Source organism: Octopus sinensis, linkage group LG20, assembly GCF_006345805.1.
Source record: "Octopus sinensis linkage group LG20, ASM634580v1, whole genome shotgun sequence".
NCBI lineage: Eukaryota > Metazoa > Mollusca > Cephalopoda > Octopoda > Octopodidae > Octopus > Octopus sinensis.
The window spans coordinates 14,228,891-14,252,802 of NC_043016.1; the positions used below are offsets into that span (position 1 = coordinate 14,228,891).

The 23,912-nt window shown below is 38.7% G+C and overlaps 1 protein-coding gene across 3 annotated transcripts in view; it reads right to left on the reverse strand.

Moving 5' to 3' along the window:
• LOC115222462 (kelch-like protein 9) overlaps positions 1 to 23,912 on the reverse strand; it is a 54,321-nt gene that overhangs the window by 9,159 nt on the left and 21,250 nt on the right. For 2 of the 3 annotated variants that reach the window (XM_029792664.2, XM_029792663.2), the window contains exon 2: positions 6,194 to 6,385. The gene's annotated coding sequence lies outside the window, so the exon portion shown is untranslated. Of the gene's footprint in view, positions 1 to 4,149; positions 4,408 to 6,193; positions 6,386 to 23,912 lie in introns of all 3 variants that reach the window. The other variant, XM_036511726.1, reaches the window with a different exon arrangement.

A 23,912-nucleotide genomic window follows, 5' to 3' on the forward strand; every position in this document is an offset into this window, starting at 1 on the left:
CATAAGAAAGGTGCTAAATTCTTAAGATTACAGGATGCAATTTAATATCTAGTAATTCAACACTCAAGAAATGAGTTAATGAAAGGAATAATAATAATAATACAAAAGTAAAATAACAACAACAATACTAATTCGTACTGAACAGCTATAATTCAACTATTTTCTATCAATTTTAAATGTACTGAAAAGTAGTACAACGTGACCTATATATATATATTTTTTTTCTTTTTTTGCAAACTTGCAAAATATTTTAGCTATTGGTTAGTATGCCATAAATTCTAGATATTTAAAAAATTCAAGTATAACTAGGCTTGGAAATATTTTCTCCTTATCTTGCTACAATATGGAATCCTACTATTTCATATAAGAATCCAGTTGTTTGGATATTTGTTGTACTGGGTTGAAAAACAAAAGTCTAATTTTCTCCAAATGAGCCAACAATAAAACCTCTACAAGGCATTTTAAATTGCTACAAATAGCAGCCAAATCACCCTTAACCCATACTCTTATATCTTAAATAATGAAGAGGATACACATATAGTCCCACATACTCTTAAAAAGACGAAGTGGTTAAAGTTAAAATATCTTTGATAATTTCTGCTTAAGCATGATCAGGCTAGGCTTAAAAAACATTTTCCTCAACAACAATTTGGCTACAGTTTGGATGCTGAATGAAAAATAATGTTCCATTCAGACCCCTTAATGCTCCCAATTGAAATAAGTATCATATGTTTATACCCAAATAATCAATTAACTGTCACTGTGCAAAACTTTCACTTGAGAGGTGATGACTAGAGCTACTCAACAACAATGTCCAGTAAATAATAAGGCTTACATAATTTTATGGTCCATTTTCGCTATGCTGACATGGATTATAAAGGAGGAGGTTTACAGCACATATACCTTTGCATCTCTCATCAAACTTGTCTAACCTTGCCTGTAAGCTCCAACATCCAGAGGTTTATCTTTTCCCATAGCCACAAGTATTTCTAATTTCAACATGTAGCATTTCTTTATCCAGTTGTCCCACATGGATCATACCAGTGAAGCCAACCCTCTCTAGCTCAAACCAATCATGCTCAGTGATCGTTTGTTTGGTTTCCAGACAATCAGATATACCAGAGACAAGTTCTATTTTCTCATGCCACATAGCAAGGGAATCTCCTTCCCTTCTGATGTGTTGTTAATATCTATTTCTTTACTACCCACAAGGGGCTAAACACAGAGGGGACAAACAAGGACAGACAAAGCGATTAAGTTGATTTCATCGACCCCGAAAGGGTGAAAGGCAAAGTCGACCTCGGCGGAATTTGAACTCAGAATGTAACGGCAGACGGAATACGGCTACACATTTCGCCCGGCATATTCACGATTCTGCCAGCTCGCCGCCTTCAGCTGTGTTGTTAATATCTGTTAAGCTTTCAACGATGTCTGGCATGAGGGTTTTTAAAAATAAAGTTGCCTACTTCCATCTATAACTCATTTATTGGGGTCAGAAGTTTTAAGTCAGATTGCTCAATAGAACTTAGTTTTGTCCCCTCCCTACATTATTATTTCTGAACAAACGGCATTGTTGTCATTTTTTAATTACAAACACTTCTTATTACTACACTTAACAGTAGAAGGAGCTCCTGATACATTCCTCTCTCCCCCCAAATAGCATTAGATTATATAAATACAGTATATAAGTGTCATAACCCAATTAAATACCACTTGTTTACCTGTCTATATGTTTATTCTATTATACATGTACCATCACAAATGAAACTGCCAATCCTTGTTAAGGCAGTTATAACACACCTGTATTTTAAGTTACACTTCAAGCTGGAGGAAGTCAATCAAAGCACTAATTGTATGTATCTGTTATCTAACATCATCAGATGTAATTCTTCAAACTTCAATTTTCTACATGTAGGTATCATTCACATACGAATTAGACACCTCAAATCATACTGTACTATGAATGAAGAATTTAAAAATATCCTACAGTGGTGATGGTAGTGGTGGGGCTATGACAACACAGATGCCATCAACAGGTTCTTAGATGCAACCACTACACTACATGTATTACATAACCATAACCCTGATAATAGCAAAATAATATTACACAACAGCCATACTGAGAATGAACGATATACTGCTGAAAAACCTTCAAGAAATACAAAAACTAGGTTTTACAATAGTTGATGATCTTTCACAGCAACAGCATATATATCAAATTGCCAAAACAGCATCCCAAAAACCAAGATTCTTGTTTAAGAGACACAAAATATTTCATAAACAAAAACTTGTCAATTCTCTAGTATGCTCAAATGAGACCCAAATCAGAATATTCCTCAATGTCTCCAATGGTACTGCAGCTACACACAAACATAGGCTGTATTTAAAGATAAGCGATCTAGCTATTGGTAAAGATTCACACGCCAACACACAACAGCTAGAATCTAACATACACTCTTGCTTCTTTCTGATGGGAAAAGTTCAGAGAAATATTACTTCTGTTGGTAATGAAAGGCCTCTCCCTCAGAGTGAAAGACAAGATTGTATGATGCTTGTCTACAAACATCAATCATCATCATCATCATCATTTAGCATCCACTTTCCATGCTAGCATGGGTTGGACGGTTCAACTGGGGTCTGGGAAGCCAGGAGGCTGCACCAGGCCCAGTCTGATCTGGCAGTGTTTCTATGGCTGGATGCCCTTCCTAACGCCAACCACTCCATGAGTGTAGTGGGTGCCTTTTACATGCTACTGGCACAGGTGCCAGATGGGGCTGGCAACGGCCACAATCGGATGGTGCTTTTTAGGGGTGGCGCTGGCAACGACCACATTCGGATGGTTCTCTTACGTGCCACCGGCACTGGTATCACAGCTACAATTTCCATTGATGTTGATCGATTTCGATTTTGATTCTGATTCTCACTTGCCAAAGGCTTGAAACAAATGAAACTAACATTGCTTCACTGGATGTGTAATGTCAGTGTTTTGAGAGAAAACCTGGCCATAAGAGGCATCAGATGTAATGTGCAAGAGATAAGACAGTGTTGGTAGGTCATGTGATGCATATGGATGAAGATAGCTGCATAAATAAGTGCAAGTTGCTAAAAGTGGAGGGAACCTGTGAAAGAGGAAGATGCAGAAAGATGTGGGGCAAAGTGGTGAGAAATGGTCTTCAGATGTTGAAACTCACAGAAGAGATGACAAAGGGCCAAGATGATTGGTGATTTGCTGTGCGACCCTTCCATGTAAGTAGAATTGAGGCTATAAAGGCATATCGTTTATGTTTCTCTCCAACAACATATCTTCCTACCACCTCCCCTTCTTCCACCCATCTTTGCCCTTTCTCATGGAATTTGCTCCTGAGGAATTACTCTCTCTCACTCCACAACATATCTTTGTAATACCCCCTCCCCTCTACCTGCATAAATTCACTGTATTTCCTTCCCATTCAGCACCTTTCACAATCCTGTGAACTTACCCACTCATCCATCCTATCCAACTCTCTGTACCACTTTACCTGTGAACACCTGATTGTAACTTGAGGACACCCCTATCCATCACATCATCATCATCTCTCTCTTTCTCTCTCTGTGTCTATCTATCTCTTTTCCTCTCTCCAACAGGGGTAGCCATCTACTCTACTGCGAGACACCTATTCCTGTCCCTCTATTTATACACTCGCTTCTCATCCCCTGGCACAAAGCCACCTCCCTCAATACTTTACTCTTTTACACTTTTACTTGTTTCAGTCATTTGACTGTGGCCATGCTGGAGCACTGCCTCTAATCGAGCAACATGACCCCGGGACTTATTCTTTTGTAAGCCCAGTACTTATTCTATCAGTCTCTTTTGCCGAACCGCTAAGTAACGGGGACATAAACACACCAGCATCGGTTGTCAAGCAATGCTAGGGGGACAAACACAGACACACACATGCACATATATATATACATATATACGATGGGCTTCTTTCAGTTTCCGTCTACCAAATCCACTCACAAGGCTTTGGTCGGTCTGAGGCTATAGTAGAAGACACTTGCCCAAGGTGCCACGCAGTGGGACTGAACCCGGAACCATGTGGTTGGTAAACAAGCTACTTACCACACAGCCACTCCTGCGCCTATATCAACTCTGTTGATGAGACTTGCCTTAAAAGTTACTCGGTTACCTTACAAGTGCCGGTATCTTATAAAAAGCACCCAGTCCACTTTGCAAAGTAGTAGGCATTAGGAAAGGTATCAGGCCACAGAAAACATGCCAAAGCCAATATGGAGCTTGATGCAGTCTTTTGGCTCACCAGCCCCTGTCAAACCGTCCAACCCATGACAGCATGGAAAGAGAGATGTTAAATGATGACTGCTGCATAAACAGTTTCTTCACTTCTTGATCTTTGCTGCATGTCATTTCTGAAAATGATACAAATGTGAGACAGTTTTTGCAAATTGTCGCAATACACCAGTGTATCACTGGTAAAACAGGTCTACACTTTTAATATATAAATATACGGGAATGTATAATCATCAAGGTTTTATTTGATATTTCTTTTTCTTGTTTCAGTCATTTGACTGCGGTCATGCTGGAGCACTGCCTATAGGCAAGCAAATCAACATGAGGACTTATTCTTTGTAAGCCTAGTACTTATTCTATCAGCCTCTTTTGCCAAACCACTAAGTTACGGTGATGTAAACACACCAGTATCGGTTGTGTCAAGTGATGTTGGGGAGACAAACACAGACACAAAAACATATACAGGCACACACACACACACACACACACACACACACATATATATATTATACATACATACGATGGATTTCTTTCCATTTCCGTCTACCAAATCCACTCACAAGTCTTTGGTCGACCCGAGGCTATTATATTAAAATTATGAAGGCTCATGGCTTAGCGGTTAGGGTATTCATCTCATGATTGTAAGGTTGTCATTTCAATGTTCAGTGGTATGTTGTGCCCTTGAGCAAGACACTTTATTTCACGTTGCTCCAATCCACTCATCTGTGCCCAAGGTGCCATACAGTGGGACTGAATCCAGAACCATGTAGTTGGGAAGCAAACTGCTTGCCACACAGCCACTCCTGTGCCTATATCTACAGTTTTAATGTACTACTACTACTACTGACACTGTCAATTTCAGCAGTGGGGATTCCAGAAGAGCCTGCTCTTGAAAATAATGTGCAAGTGGCTGAGCACTCCACAGATACATGTACATTTAATGTAGTTCTCAGGCAGATTCAGCATGACACAGAATGTGACAAGGCTGGCTCTTTTGGAATACAGGTACAATTCATTTTTGCCAGATGAGTGGATTGGAGAAACGTGAAATAAAGTGTCTTGCTCAAGAGCACAATGTACCACTGAGAATTGAAATCACAACCTTACAATCATGAGATGAATACCCTAACCACTAAGCCATGAGCTTTCACAATTTTAATCTGATTTATGACATATACCTAATATTTTTTTGTATAATCTTAGCCACACCATTTCTCATAGTATATCAAATGGTATGTGACATGCTATACAAATGGTATATGACATGCTATACAATACCTTGAAGTATTACATGAGCGAGAGAGAGAAAGAGATATTAGTGTGGCACACAGTGAAGTATTAATGAGGGAGGCTGTATGCATAAAATGAGAAAATAAAAAATACTGAGCTTAATCTATTGGATATTTAATGTGAATCAACATGAAAGGTCATTCCTTCACACTATGAACTAAAAGAGAGGCCAAGTGTTAAAGAAGTCAGCTAAAGAATGCAGGAAAAACTGTGCAAGTACTGGACAACATGAACTGAAAGTGTAAGATGTTGATAGTGGAGGATCCGAATGCTTGATGACATTGGTAGGAATGATGAGGTGAAGTCAAAAAAATGCAGGTCTCAGAAATGATATTTCTCAGGATCAAGTGTGGAGATATGCTGTAGAGCAAATCTGTATACAGCCTGTGAAAGCAGAGACAGACATTGAACAAGTGATCTCTCAATATTAATAATAACAATTTCTGATTTAAGAACAAGATCAATGATTATGAGCGGAGATCAAAACCATTCACCCCAGTACTTGAAGGGTACTTTATTTTACTGACCATCCCACAGAGAGTAAAAGACAAGCCTGGCCTTGGGAGCAAAACATTAATTTTAACTGAAAGAAGCAAGAAAGGGAAAAAAAGTTACCTTGCATAATTTAATTTCCTTTGATGTTGCTAACCATTTCTTTCACACTGCAATTCGCTCTTAACATTCTTCTTGGTTATTATTTTAAAGTTTTCTTGGAATACACCTGAAGTAAATCTATTCTGCTGCAAGAAATTAAGAGCTCCCCAGTCCTTGATATTATCCATTTTCTCACAAGAGGAACTGTTGACTCTGTAAAACACAAATACATCATTTTGAAAAAGCTTAAAAGAAATATAATATTTTTGTAAGTAAAACCAAAAGCTAATTGAAAAGAAAAGCTAAGTTCTCAGAAAAAGAATTTTAAAAAAAATATACAAGTCCATTGGTCAATCCAAACACTGAAAGCAATATCTTGAGAGGAAATTGAACGACCAATGCAAGAGCCAAATCACCTGTATATATCCATGTGATCACTGGCTCAGGAACGAAATTTGCTTAAGGGGTGCAAAGTCAGGCCCCAAAAGTTTGACAAGTAAGGTTACAGTTTTTATTTATTTATGTTCTTTGTTCTTTGAGAAGAAACCTAATTCAAGGTACATTTTACAGATCATTGTTCTCTAAACCTGAGAAAAGTAAGTAGGGGTGCAGATTTTGATTTTGCACTCAACCAAAATTTTAGTGGGTGTGCTTGCACCCCCTGTTCACAGGATTATGCATGTATGTGATCACTGTACCCCACAACAAGTACCTCTCTTATCTAACACAGGAGGCACAAAGAACTTTCAAACTCACACATATATATATATATATATATACACACACATGACAGAATTTCTGCCTACCAAATCCACTCACAAGGCTTTGGTTTGCCCAAGGTTATAGTAGAAAACACTTGCCCAAAGTGCCGTGCAGTGGGACTGAACCTGGAGTCATGTAATTGCAAAGCAAGCTCCTTACCCACTCAGCTGTTACTGATTAATTAGAAAGAAAAAAAATTTAGAAAAGAGAGTTCCACATTGCTATACAAGATTACATGTGAATATCAAGCAAAGAAGTTTCAGAGATACAGATGTTTTTAAATGCCTTCATTTAGACCAATTATGGAAACTTAAGACAAAAAGTAACTGTCTACCAGAGATAAGAAAACAAACAAGCATGTGTGTGGATGTGTGTGTATGTGGATGTGTGTGTGTGTGTGTGTGTGTGTGTGTGTGTGCATAGATGTAGGCACACACATACACACTGAATCACCCTCAACTTGGATATAAGTATCTTCAAACTGAAATGTAAAAATAATTATTTTTCAACAAATTATTCGTTAAGTAGACCAAAGCTATGAAGAGAGAGAGAAATGAACAAACATTTAATCAAACAAAGATTTATTTCAAACTAAAACTACAATACTTCTTTATATATAACAGTGCATATGTTTTTCCTGAAATGAGAGTAATCATAACAATTGTTAGTTGTTCCTAATCTGAAGCACCCTTTATAACAGTTGGTCCCTGTGACTTATTGACTGGCGCAACAAAACATAATTTTACTGGAAATTGTAAAAGAGCTTAAACTCTGGCCTCCGTGCCGGTGGCACGTAAAAAGCACCATCCGTTCGTGGCCGTTGCCAGCCTCGCCTGGCCCCCGTGCCAGTGGCACGTAGCACCATCCGTTCGTGGCCGTTGCCAGCCTCGCCTGGCCCCTGTGCCAGTGGCACGTAAAAAGCACCATCCGTCCGTGGCCGTTTGCCAGCTCCATCTGGCACCTGTGCGGGTGGCACGTAAAAAGCACCCACTACACTCGCGGAGTGGTTGGTGTTAGGAAGGGCATCAAGCCGTAGAAACACTGCCAGATCTGACTGGGCCTGATGCAGCCTTCTGGCTTCATAGACCCCAGTTGAACCGTCCAACCCATGCTAACATGGAAAGCGGACGCTAAATGATGATGATGAAGATGATGATCTCTGATGTTATTAGAGGTATTTTAGAAATAAGATTATCTTCTCTTTTGAAGTAGCCAGTTTAAATGTTTAAGCCTGTATTTCAAGACATGAAGCATTTAAACTAAATGCTAAACCTTTAGCATTTAAACTGGCCATATCTGGTCTAAATATTCTACAAGTTTTATGTTCAAACTGGCCAGATCTGTTCTCTCACATCTACTCTATAATCATCATCATCACCATCCAGTGTTTTAAATTTGGATTTTGTCCCCGTTAATGGGGGTGGCTGGATCTACCTCAATGCCATAGCAACCAATGTATGCAGGTGCAGCCTACTCCAACCTTTGGGCTGGCTGGTGTCCATCTCCTTTGCTATCATGAAGCTTTTTTGGAGCTGAATTTTTCTATGGGGTGCATGCCCTTGCTTACCCTCAACCTCAGTTTCTAGACATGAGTGGTCCTGAGACCAAGGCCTCCACCATGATTTTTAAGAAATGTGGTGGAAAACTAGCTCAGGAAGGCAGGGATGTTACTCTATGAGACCCCTTTTGGAGCCCTCCTACCTAGAATATCATTCTAAAAACTATTATATTTCAAAATCTCAAAGCAACAAGTTAATACGCGATATATTCAAATCAATGTAAACAAATAAGCCTTACATTTGACTGAATAATCTGAATGCTAAAGGGTTAATGCCTTTATTATTAATCTGGAACTATAGCAAAAATTAGGTTGAATTAATTTCGTTTAAAATATTATAGACATTCTAACTTTAACCTCTTTAGCATTCAGATTTCTCTATCAAATGTAATGCTTTCTTTATTCTCAATGTTTTCATTTAATCATCATTATGTCATAGTTTTGAGATTTCAATGACGTAATTGTTTACTTTTAAAATGACATTGTAGGGTAGGTGTGAGAGGCCAGATATGACTGGTTTAACCCTTTAGCGTTCAGGTTAGCATGTCAAGTGTAATACTTATTTCTTCATATTTTCAATTTATCATGTATTATCTCATAGCTTTGAGATTTTGATGATGTCATTGTTTATTTTAAGAATGACTTTGTAGAAGAAATGTGAAAGGTCAGATTTGCCCAATTCCAATGTAAAACAAGTCGAATATTTGGGCCGAATAAGACCAATTTAAATGCTAAAGGGTTAAGGTGTAGCTAAGGATGAGGCAATCCTTTAAGTTCTAAAGAATTTAGAAACTGTTGGATACATAACTTCATTTTCATCAATAACTGTATCATTTGAGGGAAAGGTATGTTATTGGTGAAAAAGAATAAAAAGTGGAATTTTTTTTTTTAGAAAGGATAAAGCAATACTGTTTGACTTAATTTTTTTTTATTATTAAATTATAATTAAACTGTCCATGCGAAACTACATTCAGTTTTCATTTGTCTTGAAGAAAGTCAAGAACATCATAATCTAAGGGAGAAAACTTTGGTGCCACTTTAGCATGATTATTTGCACTTTAGTATTATCTAACTCCCTTAACCTGTGAACTTAATGCTAACCCTAAACACTAACACTTAACTCTAATCCTAACACTAACCCTAACTCTGATACTTAACTAATCCTAACACTAAACTTGAGCAACCCCTAACCCTAACATGTAACTCTAACCCTAAATTTAACCCTAACCCCCAGCCCTATTCAACACAGATCAGGTCATTTCACAGCATAGACTATGGATACAGTGGTAGACTGCATGCTAAAGTAATACCAAAACTTTCATGCCTTCCTCTATTTATTATTTACTGTAATATAATTAGCAATAGTCAATTATTAATTTCATAATTTTATTACAACATAAGAACAAAATAAATAGCATAATTAAATTTTTTGGTAAAGAGACGGATATCTAAGCTATTTTTATTAAATTTATAAGTTCAACTGTTTGGGTTTCTATGAAGGATCCCCTTCAGTCATGACTGACCATGGGATTACATCTAGAAAGTTCCCCTCCAAGGTACAAGTCCAGGCTAAGTTGTTAATGGAAGACCAGCAGTCACCCATGCATACCAGCCTCCCATCTCCATCCAAGAGAAAGATAAAGGCTGATACAGCTGAGTGAACTAGAGGAATGTGAAATAAAGTGTCTTGCTCAAGAACACAACACACAACCCAGTCTGGGAATCGAACTCACAACCTCATGATTGTGAGTCCAAAGCTCTAACCACTGAGCCATATGCCTTCACTTGGACTTCTATAGCAATCAAACAAACTTCCTTTTGTGTGCGTGCATGTATATATACATTCCAAAATGTAACTACATGTGGATTGTTGGCCATTTTTTTCCTCCATCTCCCATTTCTCTTGGACTTTTCTGTCTCCTGTTCCTGAAGAAGAGCTTTGCTTGAAATGTAAAACACCCTTTCTTTCCTTCCCTGAGTGTCTCATTAATACTTTGCATGTACCACGTCATCGCATTGTGTTTTTCCTTCATTTTTTAAAAATATATTATATATATATATACTTTATTTAAAGTAGCAGAAAATTCAACAAAATCTGTTACTCTGAGTTTCTCGTTGCCGTTCATCAGACAGTTTTTGCTAAAACTGTCTGATGAACGGCAACGAGAAACTCAGAGTAACAGATTTTGTTGAATTTTCTGCTGCTTTAAATAAAGCATATTACTCTACCACTGGTATTTGAGTATAGATATATATATATATATATATATATGTTGATTTTAATGTCCATGCTTGCATGGAGTGGATGAAATTTGAGGCAGATTTTCTACAGTTGGATGATCTTCCTGTCACCAACTCTCACCTGTTTACAAGTAAGGTGATATTTCCCCCTGGAATAACACTGCTTTAAAGACAGTGGCAATCATTTATAACTATCATATAATATCAAAATAAAGAGACACAAATATACACAGACTCACACACACTCTATGCACGAGCTAATACTGAACAGTGAGCAGTGCTCAACATCGCATAAGTTGATAGATATTGTTTATTTATGGGTCAACAAGGCTACCATTTGTTTCATGTAAAGAGATCTCCATGATTGTTCAAGCATGCCACATGGAAGTGTTGGTACTCGTCTCCATTTTGGATGAGAATACACAAGGTTACACGAGACTGAATGGGATTTTGACATACATATACAAATCACGGAAAGTAACTAATAGGAATACCTCAATTGTCATCTCCTTTGCAATAACCCTGGATTTTTGCAAGAAATTACATTCATCATAGATTAATTAATTCACTAATTATCTTATTTGAAAATGCTCTTGCATACCCATATTTATAAAAATATACATGTATGTATACATACAAATATAAAAATTATAAACTTACAAAAAACAGACACACACACACAGATATGTTCCCTACACAATGTCAAGTGTTACAGAATACCTGGATTTCAAAGACCAGGTGTATATAAATATACAAGAATATTATGGTATGGATGGGTTCATGACCTGACACTTGGCAGGACCAATCTCATAAACACATATGTAGCATAGCTACCAATAAGTCACACTATATGTTTCAATAGAATTAAATACAGAAGACAAATGTATAGATTTACACAAACAACACACATATACATACATACTATATAGGTAAGAGCAGAGAGGAAGGACAATTAGGCAAGACATGACAAAGACATTTAATTTAATTTAATCTAAGTTACATAATCATCATCATCATCATCGTTTAACGTTCGCTTTCCATGCTAGCATGGGTTGGACGGTTCAACTGGGGTCTGGGAAGTCCGAAGGCTGCACCAGGCCAGTCAGATCTGGCGATGTTTCTACAGCTGGATGCCCTTCCTAACACCAACCACTCCATGAGTGTAGTGGGTGCTTTTTATGTGCCACCGACACAGGTGCCAGACGAGGCTGGTGAACGGCCACGCTTGGATGGTGTTTTTTACGTGCCACCGGCACAGAGGCCAGGCGAAAAAATAGCAAATACTTTTTACCATTTGTTATGTAGCTAAATTAGATTGAGTTAAATTAAATGTCCTTGTCCTGCCTTGCCTAACTCTTTGCCTTTCCCCCTCACCACATTAACCAATAAATACTGGCTCGAAGTGAAGCCACCTTTAGCTGTTTTGCACAATGCAATCACATAACTACAACTTCAACTGCTGCTCAAACTGGAATTTTGGTGACACACCTATTTGAGCACTCAGAACACATACCTGTCAGTTTGAGTCAACCAGACCCAGAACACATACCTATCAGCTTGAGCACTCAGAACACATACCTATCAGTTTGAGTCAAGTTGTTGGATCAAGTAATGAAGGTCACAGAGATTAGGGAGACAGTCAGTCCAGATGAGATGCAGTTTGGGTTCATGCCAGGAGAAAGCCCCACTGATGCTATATTTCTGGTAAGACAGCTGCAGGAGAAATACCTAGCTAAAGATAAACCTCAGTACCTGGCTTTTGTTGACATGGAGAAAGCCTTTGACAGGGTCCCCCGATCCCTTATCTGGTGGTCAATGAGGAAACTAAGGATAGATGAATGGTTAATAAGAGCTGTGCAAGCCATGTACAGGGATGCTGTCAGTAAGGTGCGGGTTGGAAACGAGTATAATGAAGATTTCCGAATAGGGGTAGGAGTCCACCAAGGATCAGTCCTCAGCCCCCTCTTATTCATCATAGTCTTCCAGGCAATAACAGAGGATTTCAAGACAGGATGCCTCTGGGAGCTCCTCTATGCTGATGACCTCTAATTGCTCTAATTGCTGAGTCACTATCAGAACTAGAGGAAAAGTTTCAGGTGTGGAAGTAAGGATTAGAAAGGCCTTAGAGTCAACCTAGCTAAAACTAAAGTCTTAAGTAGGAAGGCAGACAAATCACAAATCCCTTCAGGTAGATGGCCGTTTGATCTGTAGAAAAGGCATAGGTAGAAATTCCATAAGATGTACCCAGTGTAAGCTATGGACACATAAGAGGTGCAGCAATATCAAAGGAAGGCTAACTGGGAAGATAGTTCTTGATGTGGCAAATGCTCAGGTGCTATAAACACTGAAAATGTGCAGAGAACAGCTTCTGTCACATTCCAGGGAGAAAAACTAGAAGTAGTTGATAGTTAGGGGACCAAGTCAGTAGCAGGGGTGGATGCTCTGAAAGTGTAGTGGCTAGAATAAGAATAGCCTGGGCAAAGTTCGGAGCTACTACCTCTGCTTGTGACAAAGAGCCTCTCGCTCAAAGTAAAAGATAGACTGTATGACGCTTGTGTACAAACAGCCATGCTACATGGCAGTGAAACATGGGCCGTGACTGCTGAGGACATGCGTAAGCTTGCAAAGAATGAAGCCAGTATGCTCTGCTGGATGTGAAATGTCAGTGTGCATACATGACAGAGTATAAGCACCCTGAGAGAAAAGTTGGATTTAAGAAGCATCAGATGTGGTGTGCACTGGTATGGTCATGTGTTGCAAATGAATGAGGACAGCTGTGTGAAAAAGTGTCACAGCCTAGCAGTTGAGGGAACCTGTGGAAGAGGTTGACCCAGGAAAACCTGGGATGAGGTGGTGAAGCACAACCTTCGAACATTGGGTCTTACTGAGGCAATGACTAGTAACCGGGACCTTTGGAGATATGCTGTGCTTGAGAAGACCCAACAAGACAAGTGAGACTATAGCCCGTAGCCTATGCCAGTGGGTGTAAGCAGCCCATTTATGAATACCCCTCATGCATTGGACAATAAACCTTGCTTGTGAAGACCTATTGAGGTGGGTGAAATCAAAATCAATATTGCTGATGTGGCTGATGATAGTACTGCCTGATTGGCACTTGTAATGATGATGATATATATATATATATATTGGGTCATCCTATAAATATGTTTTTTTATACTTCTTTTATTTTTCAAAATTAAGATAAACAAAGTTCTTTTTTTAATCTAAATTATACTCTCCTTCATTTTCTACAATGTTCTTCCATCTATCTGGTAGACTTGCAAGGCCCTTCTTCTAAAATTCACTTGTCCAGGATGAAAAATACTCCTCCAGTACTATTCTGACTTTATCTACAGAATTCATATTTTTTTCCATCCAAATGATTTTGAAGAATGTGGAATAAATGATAATCAGATAGGGCAATGTCTGGCGATCATGGTGGGTGGGGCATCAAACTGCTCCAGCCTTTGGAATGTCATCCTTACTGTATTTTACCAGATTCTTTTGCTCGACTGCTAACTCAGAGACGAAAACATGCCAACACTGGTTGTTAAGCAGTATGGGAGCAAATAGAAACACAAAAGTCATATCCATATGTATTGCATATGGGTATGACTTTAAACTGCATCCCTTAGTGAGACTCTGGTTTGGTAGTTCCAAGTATTTGAGGAGAGTGGAACCACCTACCTCTTAGCCAATATTGTTCTCAAGACTACTCCAACCCAGAGTAGTGGCACCTATCAGGGTCTCCACTATGGGTTAACCTACATTCAAGTTTTGAATGTTTTTCAGCCATTTCCAGAGTATAATATGCTTGCTGATGAAATTCTCTATTTTTCAAGTAACTATTGTCTTATCTGTAAGAAGGGAAAGCCATTAATGAAAGCATCTTTTGTATTGCTCAGCAGTTATTGCTTTATTTACAATCCGTTCCTAAGAGCATTTAATCCAGCCATATCTGGCCAAAATATTCTACCTGCTTAATGTTAAAATCGACCAAGTCCAACCTTTACTTTACTTTACTTTACTTTACTTTACTTACTTGTTTCAGTCATTTGACTGCGGCCATGCTGGAGCACCGCCTTTAATCGAGCAACTCGACCCCGGCACTTATTCTTTGTAAGCCCAGTACTTATTCTATCGGTCTCTTTTTGCCGAACCGCTAAGTGACGGGGACATAAACACACCAGCATCGGTTGTCAAGCAATGCTAGGGGGACAAACACGGACACACAAACATACATATATATATACATATATACGACGGGCTTCTTTCAGTTTCCGTCTACCAAATCCACTCACAAGGTTTTGGTCGGCCCGAGGCTATAGTAGAAGACACTTGCCCAAGGTGCCATGCAGTGGGACTGAACCCGGAACCATGTGGTTGGTAAACAAGCTACTTACCACACAGCCACTCCTGCGCCTATCCTACAATGTCATACTAAAAATGGACAAACACACTATTGAAACCTTAAAGCTGTAAGATTAATTCAAAACAATCTTAATAAATAAGCAATACAATTCACAAAGAAGTTTGAATGCTTAAAGGGTTAATGTTTGTAAATATTTGCCAAGTGGTTCATTAAACTCTTGTTGAAAAGTAGCCAAAACATGCTGCACATACACCTCATTTTTAGGATTGATGTATATAGCTTGCTGGCCGTTTATAGCCACAACATACACACAACACTTATACAAGACATTACATGATTCAATAATTTTAGGAATTTGCAAAGTCATAGATTTTTACAATATTCAGAACCTGTAGAAACTCCATAAATGATAAAATACACATACATCCTCAAACTGCAAGTGTGCGTCATGCATTGTATACATTATAACATGAATATATTTACATATCTATACATACAAATTTACAAAAATACACTTATTTAAATATAAAATGGGTTCACATATGTTTTCATATAGTCTGTGTTATTTGCAAAATATTTAAGCTAAATAAAGGGAAATAAAAAATAAGTCATTGAATGAGTTGCTTCCCCTAATCAGTAAACTTTTTTAAAGTCTTGTATACTCTTGTATAACCTCATGGAATCTCATCCAAAATGGACACGATTACCAATCTCAAGAATTGAAATGCTTGAATAAATTAAATTTTTTACACATGAAACCATTGTTAATTCACAAATAAAATGTATACACAGACACACACACACACATGTCCTGCATTAGTTTCCGCTTTATCATCAGGTGAGGAAACTACAATGACACACTGAGTGAAATAGCAAATTTCCCAAGCAGATTTGCTGTGTCTGTAGAGGAAACAACACCAGAAAATCTCGTGGAACTGAAACTAGAACGGTCCCGTTGTTTAACTCAACATTTAGTATGAACGTTAGGACTAATGAAGGTAGAGAATTTTAAAATTTAGTATCTAAGCAATATTCCCTGGGATTATATTATAGAACTTTTAACATAAACTCTGAAGGTTAGCTATTCTTGTTGAGAAAACATCATTGTGTAAGTTAACCATGTTAGTAAGCTCAACAAACCTAATGAATATGATAATGAACCTAAATGTAATTACAAATATCCTGGTGGTTGCCCTTTAAATGGCAATTACCTGATTAAAATGAGTTGTATATAGGTCTAAGATAACGATTGATGATATCCATATATGCAATACTTAATCTGAGATTATGGAAAACAGCTTCAAAATGAGACTTCATTTACACAAGAATTCTTTCATACACCTATAGAACGAGTCAACAAGTTTATCAAAATACATATGGCAATTAAAAGAAACTTGTTCTACCCACTTTAAGGTACAAGAGTTTATCTTAGAAAAAAAACAAACCAACATATAAAGACATGTATCAAACCAGAATTCTGTAAGACATCTATTGTGCATGAATTAAAAGTACTTTATTGTGTCCCAAGATAATCTGCATCAAACTGAAAATCAGATCTTTTTAGTAGTTGTAAACACTCTTCAAAATTCTTGATTTCTAGACTACTACCACCAAATGGTGTATAGCTTATATAAGCTATGCCAATTATTATTGCTCAATTTTATTTATTCATTAGTTTAACGTAACTCAGTATTTGTTGGATACTTTTCCTTTACTTCTACTTTACTTCCATCAAATTCATTTATCTTTTACTTTAGTCATCTGACTGCAGCCATGCTGGGGCACTACCTTGAAGGATTTTAGTCAAATAAATCAGCCCCATGACTTATTTTTTAAAGCTTAGCACTTATTCTATTGGTTTCTTTAGCCAAATTGCTAAGGTACATCATTATCATCATCGGTTAACATCTGCCTTCCATGCTGGTATGGGTTGGACAGTTTGACAGGAGCTGACCAGGCAGAAGCCTGCACCAGACTGCTGTGTCTGTTTTGGCAGTGTTTTTACAGCTGGATGCCCTTTCTAACACCAACTACCCCACAAAGTGGACTGAGTTGTTTTTTTATCTGGTACAAACACAGGAGAGGTCGGTTTTGGAATGGTTTTTACAGCTGGCTGTCCTTCCAAATGCCAGCCACTTTACAATGTGGACTCCATGCTTTTCACGTGGCACCAGCACTGGCAGGGTCACCAAGTAACTTGCAAGGCAAAGAACCTATGATAGGGGAGTGGGTATTGGAGGAGGTGATCTTGTGTGACAGAGAGACAGAAACAGGTGTCTTGCTGTAGAGGAGATACATGGTTACTTGGTCAGAGAGGGTGAGAGAGAGAGAAAGAGAGAGCATGGGGGAGAATGATCAAGAATGAAGACAGAACAGGTGTACTGCTATAAAGGAGATACATGATTACCCAGCCAGAGGGAAAGTAAAAGAGAGAGCAGGAAAGAGATGGTGAAGTGTTAGGGCATACTCACAAGCAACAGGGATCAGAACATAGATTTGATGGTGGAGTGAAGGAAGAGAGAGATAGATGGTGGCAAGTGCCAGGGCATACCCTCAAGGTACAGAGGTCATGATATAAGTGGCAGAGTATTGCCAAAAAAGGTATGATTGGGGGTGTGGAAGGCAGTGGCCAGTGGGAACCTGGGCATATAGAGGGGGAGGGAATAGCAATGACACAGTGAGCAGGACAGTGATGATAGGATTGGGGAGTGGGAGATAATCATTGTGTATGAAGGAGGAAATGTGAGGAAGAGAAGAGATGCAGTTTGGTTTGTCGGGGTGGGGTGTGTGAAAATTTTATGGTTATGTGTGTGGGTGGGACACAATGCTTTTAGAACTTGGTTTTGCTGATATGGGCGGGTTTTCTCTAGAACTTCATATCGCCAGATATCTTTGTCTATTGTCATTTCTCCCATAAGCCCTACCACCCTGAGATTGGTCCTCGTCACTTCATCCCATGTCTTCCTGGGTCTCCCTCTTCTGCAGGTACCATCCACAGTGACCAGAACTTCTTTATACAGCTGTCCTCGTTCATAAGCATCACATGTCCAAACCAATGTAGTCTCCGCTCTTGCATAGTGCATTTGATTCCCTCTTATGCCCAACTTTTCTCTCAACACATTTGCACTTTGCTCAATGTGCAGCATCAGTGTGCATGAATGACAGAGCATACTGCCCCCATTCCTCTCTAGTCTATGCATGTCATCTTCATTCACAGCCCATGTCTCACTACCATGGAGTATAGCTGTTCATACACAAGCATCATACAATCTACCTATCACTTCTGCCAACAGAAGTAATAGGTCTCTGAACTTCCTTCATCCTATTCTTATTCTAGTGTTGGGGACATAAACACACCAACATCAGTTGTCAAGCAGTGGGTGGGGGGACAAACAGACATAAAGACATTATATATATATATATATATATATATATATATATAGAGAGAGAGAGAGAGAGAGAGAGAGAGAGAGAGTGCGATGGGTAAATTGTCATCGTTTTATATTTTTAATTTTGCACGTGGACATTGTTTGTTTTTGATTTTGTTGACTACACAGTATAGTAGGGTCGACTGGGCACTGTCTGTGAGAAAAACAGCACCATGATGCAATTCACTCTGCCAGAAATTTGAAAACATGCTGCACTGCTTGGCATTCATGCCAGAAGCTCCAATATGAACATTTTAGAGTGTTTGGGTGTCAATTTGAGGACATGTACTGAGAGTTATAAAAATCATACATCCAGTCAACATCATGGTGTTTCAAGTGATCATTTGTAATGGTGACATTATGCCTCCATTCATCTTCCCAAACGGTGTCACACTCAAAACAGGGGCCTACATCAAGTGCCTGGAGGAGGTAGTGCTGTCCTGGCTCAAAAGAGTGGCTGTCAGACAATTTCTGCAACGACATCACTCCTAACATCTAGCCACCTAACTCCCCAGATTGCAACCCCCTTGATTATTATGTATGGGGCACAGTTAAGCGAGAGACCAACAAAACGCCTTGTAACACCAAAGATGAACTGAAGGCAAGGATTATGGCAGCATTCACCAACTTAAACAAGGAGACTATCCAGAAGAGTTGCAAGAGATTCTGAAGTTATCTGGAGGCTGTGGTTGGCGCCAATGGCGATTTTATTGAATATATAATATAAATAATATATATATATATGCATATATACATACATATATATGTATATACACACGCATATATGGGTACAGGAGGTCAAAAAGATGTAAACAGTATAAAAAACAAGAACATGAAATACAAAAACATGGAAAATGAACTTTTTTTTGCGAACAACGAAAGAAAAAATAGTCAGCATGGAAAACAGATGTTAAATGATGATGATGTATGTATATATATATATATACACAATATATATATACATGTATATATACATACACACACATATATACATGTATATATACACACGCACATATATACACATGTATATATTTTCACACACACACACATAATATAAAAAATAGAGAAAAAAGATAACAAGAAAGAAACAACATGAGGATGTGGTACATGCAAAGTATTAGCAGACACCCAGGGAAGGAAAAAAAGGATGTTTTATATTTCGAGCAAAGCTCTTCTTCAGAAACAGGAGACAGAGGAAAGTCCAAGAGAATAGGAAGATGGGGGAAAAAAATTGCCAACAATCCATATGTAGATATATGTATATATCTATACACACACACACATATATATAGTCAATTCAAATAAACAAACAATTCCAATGAATGAATAAAAAATGGAAAAACAAACATGAGAATGTGCACAAAAAGCGTATCAGTTTGACGCTCATTGAAAGGAGAGAGAGTTTAATGATTCGAGCATAGCTCTTCATTGGAAAGGGGAAAGGAAAATGTCCAAGAAGAAGAAATCATCAATGGCCCACATGTAGCTACATTGCTGAAGTAGAAGCTGTAAGTGTAGACGTAGGTGATGGTTAGTTAGTTAGTTAATTTTTTGGCTCAAAAAGCAAAAAGCAAGGCCATTTCAGTTTCCGCCTACCAAATCCACTCACAAGGCATTGGTCGGCCTGGGGCTATAGCAGAAGACACTTGCCCAAGATGCCACGTAGTGGGACTGAACCTGCAACCATGTGGTTGGTTAGCAAGCTACTTACCACACAGCCACTCCTGCACCTATACCATAGGCTAATTTTAAAACAGATGGTCTCATATGCAGCAAAGTGGAGGAAATAGCACAAGATAATTTCCTCCAAATGGTTGAATTGCTAAGTACAAGAAGCATAGAAAACAATTCGCACTTTATTTCAGATGCAGTGAAAGGACACAATTCTATCCAAACACTACTGGAAACTCCTTCCAAGTTCTCCATATTAGGTCCAAACTTTAGAGGAGCTACTCGAAGGGCTTGCACAATGAGAGATAGGTTAGGTGAGCTTGCAGAAATGCTAGGGTATAGACAAGTGTGCAAGATTCATGACAGAGGGGTACCACAGACAAGCTCCTTGCAGGCAAGAAATAGGTGTGTAAATTCTTCTGTCCAGGTAAGTGTGAGGGCATTGGTGAAATTGGTATTCTATTAGCACTACTACTACCACCACTACTACAACTACATCATCATCATCATCATCATCACCATCATTTAACATCCATTTTCCATCAAGACATGTGACAAAATGATTAAACTAAAGCTAGTTGTAGGCAAAACAATGTGACAATTATCTCCACTTACACACCCCATCTATGACTGGTGAATGACCAGAAGGACCGTTTTGTTGAGTTTATCTTGCAGATGACAATTTCATTACAGCTGATCGTTTTAGTGGACATACTGGACAATAACCACAATGGCTTTTCTAGTGTCCATAGTGGTTATGGATTTGGATAATATGATGAAGGATCAAGGTTCCAAGAGTTCTGCGATGCAAATGACCTCACAATATACAATATGAACTTCAGGAAACCACTCAGCCACTTGGTTATTTACCAATATGGTGAACACAAGAACCAGATAGATTTTATTCTCACCAGAAAGCAGAACAAGCAGATGACTGTAAACCCTAAATTCTTCCCAGATGAAGAATGCATCTCCCAACATAGACTAGTAGTTAGTGATTTCAAAATAATGGCTGGTCTACTTTAGCAACAAGATAATTTGGAAGAGGAGGAAGAGCTGGAAGTGGAAAGATTCAAATTCCTCTGTTAGTCATATATTCAGATAGTGGAGATAAAGACTCGCAGAGTAAAATTGGCAGAGAACAATCTGCTAATGACTACAGGCTAGACTTGTGAGAAGATTCTGCAGGTTTCGTCATGTGGTGCAGATAGATGCTGACAGCTTCATAAAGAAGTACTGTCCAATCAAAGAGGATGGAACTTGTGGAAGAGGGAGACCCAGGAAGACATCGGACAAAGTAATGAAGTGTAAGGCTCCAGCCAAGCATAGGGTGATGGAATGGAAGGAGCAATACTGTAGACAGTGCTGTAACAGTAAAGAGACAGGCATGGAAAGACAAAGAGAGGGTGCAATAGAGAAAATTACCAAATTGCTGATAAAGAAACTAACCATTAGATACACATTGAAAGGGGAAAAGCAGAAAAGAAGTTTGCACATTTTTTGCAGAATGAGGGTCAGAGCTGTGGCATTGCTACACAGTGTGTTAGAGAAAGAGGAAAATTTTGTTGGGGAGAAGTGTGTAAAGAATAATAATGGCACAGATGATCTTACTGATGCTAAGAAAGGCATGGAAATGCTACTATGAGAGGCTACTGGATGTGGAGAATGCCTGAGATGGATGGAGAGAGAGAGAGAGATGGACAGACAAACAGAGCCTACCGCATCTAAACCCTCCCACTACATAGAAGGACTGGTTATCCAAGTTTGCCAGCAGTATGGTAGATTGAGCAATGAAGGGTATGAAGATAGCGAAAGCAGTAGAGTCATCAAAGATAGTTGCTGAAATGCTTAAAATATCTAGCAAAATAGGGGACAGGATATTCACTCAAAAATACAAAAGCATTACACCCAATGACCAGCATTGCAGTATAATTGTAAGCTGCATGAAGGGCAGAAGAGAGGCACCAGAGAGAAATAGCTACAAAAGCATCAAACTGTTGAACCTGTCACAGAAACAGTTATTGGAAAACTTATTAGGAACAGGATAATTCTAGAAAAATGCAGTTCAACTTTGTCCAAGGAAGAGGCACCAGTGATGTGATATTCTTTGTAAAAAGCTATAGGACAAATACACAAGGAATATGCAACTAACCTAGTGTTTAGTGATCTAGAAAAGGACTTTGACAGAATCCCTCACACCATGATTTGGTGGTCACAAAATAATTAAGAATAAATGAGTGGTTTGTTAAGGGTCATACAAGCTATGAGTGAAGGAGCAGTCAGCAAGGTGAGGATCAGCAACAAGTTCAGGGAAGAATTTAGTGTGTAGATAGGGAAGATCAGGGTTCAGTTCTCAGCTCCAGCCTCTATTTGTTATAATCCTCTCAGCCATAACAGTTCCTTAGGGAACTGTGTACTAATGACTTAGCTCTTGTAGTAAAATCAATAGAACTGAAACTGAAATTCCAAACAGGAAAGCAAAATCTAGAATTGAAACACCTTAACGTAAACTTAGCAAAAAACCAAAGTTTTAGTAAGTAGAAAGAAGGATGGAACTGTTACAGGGTCAAGGAAACAACTATTCTCCACTAGCAGGAAAGATGGTAGAAATTCATAAATTGTGCCCATTGTAAGCAATGGAGACACAAAAGGTGGAGAGGGGTTAAAGGTAGGTTAATAGAGAAGGCAGACTTCAGATGCACCTGTTGCATCAAGATACTAAGCACTTAGAGTGAACAGGTAATAGATTCTATCAAATGCCCAGATGGATCCCTAGAAATGTTTGATAGTTTTTTGCTACCCAGATGAACAAATAAACAGGGGGGGGGGGTTCTGAAAGTTTGGTAGTTAGAACAAGAATGGGCTGGAGAAGGTTTAGGATGCTGACAACAAAGATCTTACAGTTCTATATTTAAAATTTCGAGTTCGATTCCATGCAGTGACCTGAACAGTAATAATAATAATAATAATAATAAGAACAACATAGAAAAATACCTTGGGAACGAGAACCCAGGTTCAAAATTTCCCCAAGACCCCTGATGATAGCTGGAGGGTATATCAGCCGAAATGTTGTGTTAGCAACAAACAAGATGAGGACAAATATCCGTCAAATGTAAATAATGTAAATAATGAACAAAGATCTTATTCTTTAAGGTCAAAGGCAGATTGTACAATGCTGGCATGCAAGATGTACTGCTGCATAGCAGCAAGACATGGGCCTCGAGGGCAGAAGAAAAGAGGTATACATACATGAGAGGATGTGCCATGATGGTATGCAAGCATGACAAATTATAAATGAACTGGGAGTCAGACTATGTATAAGAAGAATCAGATGTAGTACGCAAGAGAGAAGACTGCATTGGTCTGAGCATGCAATGTAAATGGAAGATGTCAGCTGCAAGAGGAAAATGCCAAATTCTCAAAACAAATGTGGAAGCAGTCCGTCAGTTATGACGATGAGGGTTCCGGTTGATCCGACAAACAGAACAGCCTGCTCGTGAAATTAACGTGTAAGTGGCTGAGCACTCCACAGACACGTGTACCCTTAACGTAGTTCTCGGAGATATTCAGCGTGACACAGAGAGTGACAAGGCCGGCCCTTTGAAATACAGGTACAACAGAAACAGGAAGAAAGAGTGAGAGAAAGTTGTAGCGAAAGAGTACAGCAGGGATCACCACCATCCCCTGCCGGAGCCTCGTGGAGCCTTT